General features: G+C 38.2%; 1 pseudogene; it reads right to left on the bottom strand.

The window, feature by feature from the left end:
* Window positions 1-327: 327 nt before the first annotated feature.
* On the bottom strand, window positions 328-424 carry LOC122100789 (annotated as a pseudogene).
* Between the last annotated feature and the right edge of the window lie 8,886 nt (window positions 425-9,310).

Below are 9,310 nucleotides of genomic sequence, written 5' to 3'. Positions count from 1 at the left end.
TACTTTGAATTTGACATTATATTATAATATATAGGTCCATTAATAAATGTGTTCTTTCAGATTGCATTCCATATAGGAACAGTTTAAGATTCCTTTAATTCCTAGGTCCTTATAGAATTTTATTTCTTTGGGATAAAATGACAATGTTATCTTATTTCAAAAGTTTTATAAAGGTTATGCTATATAAAGGCCTTTCTAAAAAGGTGAAGATTGAATACACTCATGTCAAACTAACTTTTATTTCTATGAATTATATGTATTATTACACTTGTATATTTGTAATCAACTTTTTCATAACTGTTTTTCATTTCTTGCATCTGAAGAATGAAAAATATGGAATACTTCACAAATTTTCATATCATCCTTGTGCAAAAGCCATGTTAATCTCTGTATTGTAATTCAGGTAGACATGCTGCTGAAGCATGTAGTATCTTGTAAATTTACGTAGTTAATGATGCAAACTTAAGATAGGCATATATCCTTGGTTGCCTATTTGCAACAAGGAAACCTATTGTTCCCAAATTTGCTATTCATCTTATTTCTGAAAAATTCTGTGTATGGTGGAAAAAACTTATATTGTTTGTTCAATTGCTCACATTTGCAATTTTTTGTCAATAACTATTTTAAGTCTTTTTCATTTGAAATTTGATCATACTTTGAAGCCTTCATAGCTAGGTCCAAAGGTGATGGATTTTCAAGTACTTATTTTTTAACTGATTTAGCTTTGTGGAGCTAATGGATTCAAAGTAAGCCTTGCTTAAGAGCTACTTCTAAACTTCTGCAGCTTAAAATTTCCCAAATGAGGTCTTACTGGCACAAATGTCTGCCTGACCCTTTACCCTTGCTCCATGTAAGAACAGACCTACCAGAATATCTTACCCTGACAGCATAGATTGTCTTATTGGAGCAAAACTAATCTTAGTTACAAAGGATCATAAAGTGATGAACAGTTCAGACAGAACTGTTCAGACTAAGCCAGGCGCTGATGGCTCTCGCCTGTAATCCTATCTACTCAGGAGGCTCCAGGAGAAGTCCATATGTTTCTCCTTGTTATTAGGCCTTAAATTGGTAATGTTTTAATCACAGTGTTTCCTCTTGCCTCTAGGATGTACATCTCCGAATGGTAAAGCTCTAAGTTTAATTCTACCAAACACTGAGGTAGAGGTAATGGAATAATATTTTAAAACAGTTGCCTTTGTTACCTTAACCACAACAGAACAATGCAAAGCATTTTCTTATATTATATATACTTATATATTTTATATTTATGTGCTGATTTTATATTTCACACAGTGAATCTTACTGGAATTAATTTATAATTTGACAAATTAATTGATATTTATTACAATAAATAGATTGGAATATAAATAATCAGGATTAGAATATATATTAGAATATAAAAAGTATCAATGCAACGTTTTCAGTATAAACATGTGATACCTTCTAATTGTTCTTGGTTTCTGAATTCACATGGTAAAAAAAAACAATGTTGTTTTCTTTAATCTATAAGGGATTTTACTCTGCTGCTCTGTTTATTGTTTTAACTCGCTGGTCCCAAACTGTTTTTCTCCATATTTCTGAAGCATTCCTACTGATTATACTCGAATTTTGCTGATATGATGTCTAAAAGGTATTATTCTTCCACAGGATCCACGGGTCCTAGGATCCCAGGTCCCAGTTACCTGCATCATCAAATAACTAGGGCAAGAGATCTCACCGAGGCCCATGCAACATACCAACAGAAAGTAATTGAAGACCCATCTTAATTTCTCATTTCCTATATTTCAGGGGCCCAATTCCTTGAAATGCAGGAATTAGCAGTAAGCACTTGGGAAATGCAAGGCAACTTAAAATGCCATATGAAATCACAAAATGTGAAAGTACAGTAATTCAAACTTTCTATTTTCAGATGACCATCCCATAGGAGTGAACAAGACCACAAATGTCACAAAATGATTTGTAATACCCCTCTTCTAATGATTAATGAATGATTTCAGTCCAGCATCATCAGGCCAAAAAATAGTTCCTGGAAAGATAGATCCATAATTGATCTACCAATGCTAGGAATATTTGTCATACAGTTCAAATATAATTCAGAAAAAACATTGATTGAGAAGAACCTTATTGCTTCAAAACACTAGTACTTCAGACAAACTTGGTTCTGTAGTGTAAAAAGGTTGTCATTCTCAAACCAATGATAACCTACATTTAATCTCCTGAAAGTATATTCCTTTTCAAATAAACTTTTTAAAATCACATTTGCCAAAATAACACTTTACAAGTAGATGATATTTAGTGACGTTACTAGTTTTTCAAGTGTAGGGAGCAAGTTAAAATAGAGTTGATTTATTTACCCAGCACTAATGCCAAACAGGTTCAACCATTCATTAAAGTGTAGAAATAGGACCCCTCACCATTTGTGTTTTTCAGTAAGTGCTTTCGAAAATTTGTTAAATAGATCAGCCTCCCATATTTCAAACCAAAACATTCGCTAATAAAGTAAATTTCATCACATAAAAAATACTTTTTAAAAAGTCATGAATAGTTGCCCTATCATATGGTGTTTTATGTTTTCCTTATCTGTCTAACATAGTAAGAAATATGACTTTAAGTCTTGAATATGGGTACTCATCAGAGATTTGACAAACATAAAATCTGTCTTCTTTCTCTATCATATTCCTCTACAGTAGTAAATTTTAGTTTTCTTCTTTTTCCAAAACTCATAGGTAGTAGAAAATATTATCCCATGTAAAATAAAATAATCACAAACCACTTTACAAAGCCATAGGAATACATTCTCAGCCATTTTTAAACTTTCTTGTTGACTACAGATTAATCTTCCAAATGGAGGGGAATAAAATCAGGTCCAGGTGCTTCATGTCTCCAGGCTTGCAAATTGTTACTTCAGATGAATGAATTATGGAAATATAAGCTGACATCAGTTTAAGTATATGCAGAATTGAAACTCTATGGAATATATATAAACCTTTCAAAGTAGGAGCAGACAGTTTAACAGAATGACTATCAGGAAGTTGAAACCAGAGAGGAATAATTGTAAAGACATAGAATGAATGAAAAATGGCACAAGGGTCAAGTACAGCTAGAATACTCAATGTACACATGTGAGAAAGGAAGTGGTAAATCGGAAATAAATCTTGTAGAAGGGGTTGGTTGAGAAGGATAGAAGGAGTGACTCTGATCCAGGAACATTGGACAATTAGATGGTCATACTTAATTGAAACACACTAGCACAACCTTTTGTAATTCAGTGAAAAAATACAACAAAAAACACAAACACACAAAAAGCACAACCAAACAGCAATCTCTATAGAGTATGATGATGACTTCTCAAAATTTTAAATAGTTAATGAAGGACAATCTTGTGAAAAGCATACAAAGTTGTTTAAAGTGGGCAGTTTGGGGTGGAGGAGAATTTTTAACAGATTTAAATAGATTGTCTTAGGTTATAAATCACCTATATCTGCTGCAAATATTTTCTTCTGCATGTTCTCTTGGTCTGAACTGTATACTCCAATCCTGAGCCACACTTGATAGCTTGTAAAGATAGAATGGAAGAAACAAGATCAAGAACCCATTACTCCACCGGAGAGGAAACAGTCCTCTCTGTTTTCTCTCATTTCTATTGACTACTTTCATTCATAAGTTTATGTCAAGTGATTTGCATTATGTATTTCCTTCTTTGTTCTGGCAAAGTAATTGTTCAAAATAATTCAGTAAATATTATATTCCATTTATTCTATCATGTTGTTTACTTAGCCAAGCGAGTCAATTAAACTTTCCACTTGCATTTCGGTGCCACGGAAACCCAGCATCAATGTTAATGAGGACAATCTCTAATGTAAAACTTTGTCTCCAAAATACCAGTCCAAGAAGCTGTGATCACAAATATTTAGCTATACTTTTTTTTTCTTTTACCTTGAAAGTCTTCTTGTGTCTAAATTGCCCTCAAAAATCAGTACTCCACCAATTTTTGGTTCAATCACTTCTAACCTCAAAGATATATTTTGCTAACAATATGCTTAGAGGAAACAGAAGAATACTCCACTTTTATCTTCTCTCTTAAGATTCTCCTTAGATACCATATCAGGAATATTGAAGTTATTCTTTGCAAAATTATTTCAATAGATTATTTTTCTATCCGTCTTGCATTTACTCAAAAGGTTGTATGGAGAAGAATAGAGTATAATCACCCATACCTTGGATGACAGTATCTGTTACAAAAGGACAATGCTCCTATGTCTTATTTCTCTGTCCTCCTCTTAGCTCTTGTCTGATTTCCCACTTATCACAGATTCTTGGCTTCTAGCCTAGTGAAGGTGAAGGACTATAAGGGCCTCCCCCATTGCTACATTGTAGGGCTAGATCTCCAGCATGAGGTAATCATGAACGACGCACACAAGGAACACATGTTGGGAGAACAGACTTAAGCATGTCTGGTTTATTTCTGCACAAGGGTTGGGATTTTATAGCCCCAGCTTTCCCAACCTCCGGAGTCCTTCCCAGCCAATTACTTAGCAGGGAGTTGATGATGGGCACTGCTTGGTGACAGGCACTGTTTGGTCCCCTTGGGGCATGTAGGGATCTTGGATAGCTCATGGATGGCAAGCTAGGCGGACATGACTGTGGGTCACATCTCTATTAGCAGGAGGTGTGCTTCAACAGCTACTCTAGCTGACTCAACCAGATCTGACCAGCTCTACCCACAAATTTCCCCTTTTCTTTTAAAAGGACCGTCATTATGGTGACCCGTCGTTGGAGGCGTTTTTGCCGGGAGTGCAAGCATTTAATAATTCCTAGGAGAGAAAGCCCAAAAGTACAAGGCCTCCCCAGATGACCAGAGAGAATGGCAAAAACGATTGTTGTAACTTTTTAAGCACTCTTCTAAAAAGGAGGCAGTGGGAATAAGCTGTATGGTGGTTTGGTTTAGGCGGGTAACATCATGCAGCAGGTTTGGGGTGAAGTTTAAGTACTTAAGGGACCAAGGGCCTTTGATGTAGTTACTAAGTTCAGTGACATTGGGTGCAGGAGTGGAAAGCTGACAGACAGAAGTAGTCATTGCATTATATAGTCCTCCTTGTTGTAATCGAAGAAACGTAATCTGTTCTTGGAGCAAGTCTATTTGTTGTTGGAGCACAAGGAGGCCTCCCTTAAGATGATTGGCAACTTGTAAATGCTGTAATTCTATGGATGACAGTTGAGGGATGAGCTGGTTTATCTGTTGCACAGTGGACACGCTTTGGGACAGCAATATAGCAGCACTGGTAGATGAAGCCACTGTAGCGATGATTTCGGACCCGATTGCAATGATCAATCCTACTGCTCTTTTAGTGCATGGGCGAATTAATTGAACCTGGGAAAACTGAGAGTCATTAGTAGCCAGAACAATAAATGGGGGAACACGTACCAAACCTGCAAAAGGCTATGAGTCCTTGGGTTGCCAGTGATTGCTGAGAGTGCAAGTAGTGGAAGAGTTGTCTCCTAGACAAAAAAAAGAATGGGGCTCTAACCACTACCATTCCTGACACCTGGTCGTATCCATATTGGTTACAGCGACGAGTATTGGCCAATAGGAAAGGGGACAAATCGAGGCAGGAATGTGATGAGCAAACGATTGGCATGGTGGCTCCTAGGTCTCCCAATCATCCTCCTGAAGAGTCAAAAAACTCATTTAGATTTTGAGGTTTGGGATCTTTTTCAGATTGGTTGTATATAGCCGGGTAGAGGGACAACGCGAGCTCCCCAAACACTTTGCCTTGCCAGGAATTGGCACAAAGGCTAATCACTAATTGCTCAAGAGGAATGCATATAGTGCCAAAGCTATCAAACTCCCTGCGTGGGCACAACTGCATATGAAAATATATGTCAGTAGCCTGATTACAATTTTTTTCCAGTGGGACAAATGGGGTAGGGTCCTGTGTAGTTCCACCATTCCATCCCATGCGTTACTGTTGCGAGGGGGATGGTACAGCCATCAAATTGCTTTATCATCTCGTTTGAAAAACAAAAACAGATGGCTCCCTTCCATCTAAAAGTAAGGTTTGTTTTTTGATGCCATAAGGCGTCTGCTGAGAAAGGAAGGCCAACCCTGCCATTGGAAGAAAGCATTTGAGATCATTAAGATTTGGGGGCTGGGCACTAAAGTTATCTTACCCTGCCCTGCAGCAGATTGAGAATTGGCTGTAATAATGGCACACAATAGGAGGAATAGAGTACCATGCCCCGGGTCAGGGTCTGGGGCCATAACCTGGGCTTGTTCGACCAATATCTTTAGGTCTCCCCAAGTGTTGGCATGGGCTCTAGCTCGAGGTTTGTGTCTCCTCCTCCTCACACTGTTCAAGCATAGCTGACGCATCTTTTGCTTAGGTGGTGACGGTTGGTCAGACAACTCCAGCTGGGATCCAAACAGGTTTATCACTCGTGTCTGGAAAGATACAAGCAAATCCTGTCCCTTGTGCCATTAAGGGAGCAGGGCCCTCCCATTTTCTTGTGATGGGGTCCCTCCATCTATCCAAAGGGACCAGAGTAGGTGTTTCATGAGTCCCCAGTACAGGGAGGTGGGGGTCCCACATGTGGTGGGTGTGAATGTTAAAAAGTTTTTTACTATAATGCAATAATTTAATTGTGTTTGGGGATTTTTAAGCCCTAGCCCCTCCAGTTCCCCCTTTTCTTTTAAAAGAATGGTCTTGATTTCTTTATGACTGTGTTCAACAATGGCTTGCTCTTGTGGGTTATATGGAATACCTGTCTGGGGTGTAATGTTCCAAAAGGTACAAAATTCACAAAAATGTTTGGAGGTGTAAGCAGGGCCATTGTCTGTTTTAAGGGTCCAAGGAACTCCCATAATTGTAATGGCATGTAGAAGTGACTTAACAGCGTGCCTTTTTTTAACTGTTAAGGCTAAAGCAGTTATAAAGCCTGAGAATATATCTATGCATTCAGAGATGTATTTTTGTTTACCGAATTGGGGGATATGGGTTATGTCCATTTGCCATGTTCTATTGGGTCTAAGGCCTCATGGATTTGTTCCCATGGGTTGAAGTGATCCTAAGGGTAAAAGAGGTGCACAAGAGGAGCAGGACCGAATCATGTGCTTGCATTGTTGGTGTGTTAAATCAGGAAATAACTGTTTGATAGTAGCTGCCAATAAATGAAAACGATCATCTAACGTTCGGGCCTGGTCCATGCACATATTTGTGAGTAGTACAGTTGGTGTGACAGCACGATCAATGGCTTCATTACCAGCAGCTAGGGGTCTGGGGAGGTTAGTATGAGATCTAATGTGTTGAATGTACCAGGGTTGGACACGATTGTCTAATACATTTTGTAGTTTACACATTATTTTTGCTACATCATCTTGTAATAAAGCTCCAGGAAGAATGGCAACAGTTTGTACAGTATATAAACTATCAGAAAATATATTCAGAGGTTCTTTGGGAAAAGATGTGAGGGCGAGCAAAATGGCCAGTAATTCAGCAGCTTGAACAGACGGAATGTTTTTGAAGCATGTATTTTTTAGTATTGGCATTGTAAAATCCATAAACAGTTTTGTTAACATCTGTAAAAAGTACAATGGCTTGATGTATAGGTTGCCCATTGGGACGAGTACAACATTTCCATGAAAGTGGGAGTTCTTGGGTAACTTTTAAAATGAGGTTTTTGGGCATATGATTATCAATGTTAAAATAGTAGTGGATGACTTGTAAAGCTAATGCCTCTTCGATTGTTAGGAAATCAAAGATTGTTTTTGTAATGGGCCATGTAAGATGGTCAGGGAATCAGCCATAAGTTTGATGGCATCATTCCGCACCTTTGATGGCCAGATTGCATAGCATGGTAATGGATATGCTAATTTATTGTAACAAAACCATGGGTTTGCATCAGCGCCACCATTAAATAATATATTATTATTTAATATAATTAGGTTGATTTTTTGGGTGGTATCTAAAAACACCAAGGGTGTTGAACATAATCAATCAGCGACTTGTTGTGAAACTTGTTGAGCATCAGGTGAAAGTATATGAAGGGAAGTTGGGTCAGAGGGTCCTTGAAGCAATTGAAATAACAATTGGAGTTGTTGGGTGGGGAGAGACATAAAATTGCATAACCAGTTGATATGTCCACATAATTGTTGTAATTCAGTTAAAGTATATTGGGATTTAATGACAATATGAGGCCCATTTGGGATAATTGTTTGATTTAAATGGTATCCAAGATAGGCATAAGGGGCTTTGAGTTGAATTTTTTCCGGGGCAATATTAAGGCCCAGCACTGTAAAGTTCTCCTTGAGTTCTGTTAAACAGATTTGCATGGTTGTAGCATCTTTATGTGCTATTAAAAAGTCATCCATGTAATGGACACAAAAGTATTTGGAAAGCAAAGTCCTAATAGCATGGGCAACATACATCTGACATATAGTAAGGCTATTTTTCATACCTTTAGGGAGAACTTTCCATAGATATCGGTGAGTACGTAGTTGACAATTAGGTTCACATACTGAGAAGGCAAAATATTCTTTATCTTTGGGGTGTAGGGGGGTGGAAAAAAGCAGTCCGTGATGTCAATAATGGCAATGTGCCAGTCTTTGGGTATTGCAGAAGTGTGTGGAGTCCGGGTTGAAGCGTTCCTATCTTTTGTATATGACTATAGAACGTAGATCATGGAGAAATCTCCACTTTCCTTGAGCCCTTTTTTTGATAATAAAAATGGGGAATTGTGGGGACTGATGCTAGGTTCTATGTGTCCCTTTTTTAGTTGCTCCTCCACTAGAACCTGGAGATGAGGGAGCTTTTCAGAGGAAATAGGCCACTATTCGACCCAAATGGATTTGGTGGTGTCCCATTGGAGTGGAATTGGCTCTGGTCATGCAACAGTGGCCATTAGAATTGGGGGTAGTGTGGGTTATTAACGGCTCGATCGGTTATGATGTCTTCATAAAAAGCCGTATCATCTGTTGTTATCAGAGTACCCATATTAGTGAGGACATCTCTTCCTCAAAGATTGTATGGAAGGCCAGGGGCAACAAGAGGTTTAAAAGCCCTGGTGGCCCCACCACAGTTTTCCCGTCTTACAGGCCATTGGACATGGAGGGAATCTGTTTTTCCACTGACACCTTGTATGCAGGCGCCAGGAATTAGGTTCCATCCCAACCCTTCTACTTCATCTTTTCTAAGGACTGTACAGTCAGCTCCTATATCAATGATGCCCTTAAATTCTGTTCCATTGATTTTAAGTTTCATTCTAGCTTTTCCTTTTTGGGTAGGTACTCCATAACACTTGAGGTGGTGGCTGT

Source organism: Dipodomys spectabilis, unplaced genomic scaffold, assembly GCF_019054845.1.
Source record: "Dipodomys spectabilis isolate Male_0828 unplaced genomic scaffold, ASM1905484v1 ptg000601l, whole genome shotgun sequence".
Classification (NCBI taxonomy): Eukaryota; Metazoa; Chordata; class Mammalia; order Rodentia; family Heteromyidae; genus Dipodomys; species Dipodomys spectabilis.
Note: the sequence above shows the minus strand (reverse complement) of the source record. Positions and strands in the feature narration are given on the sequence as shown.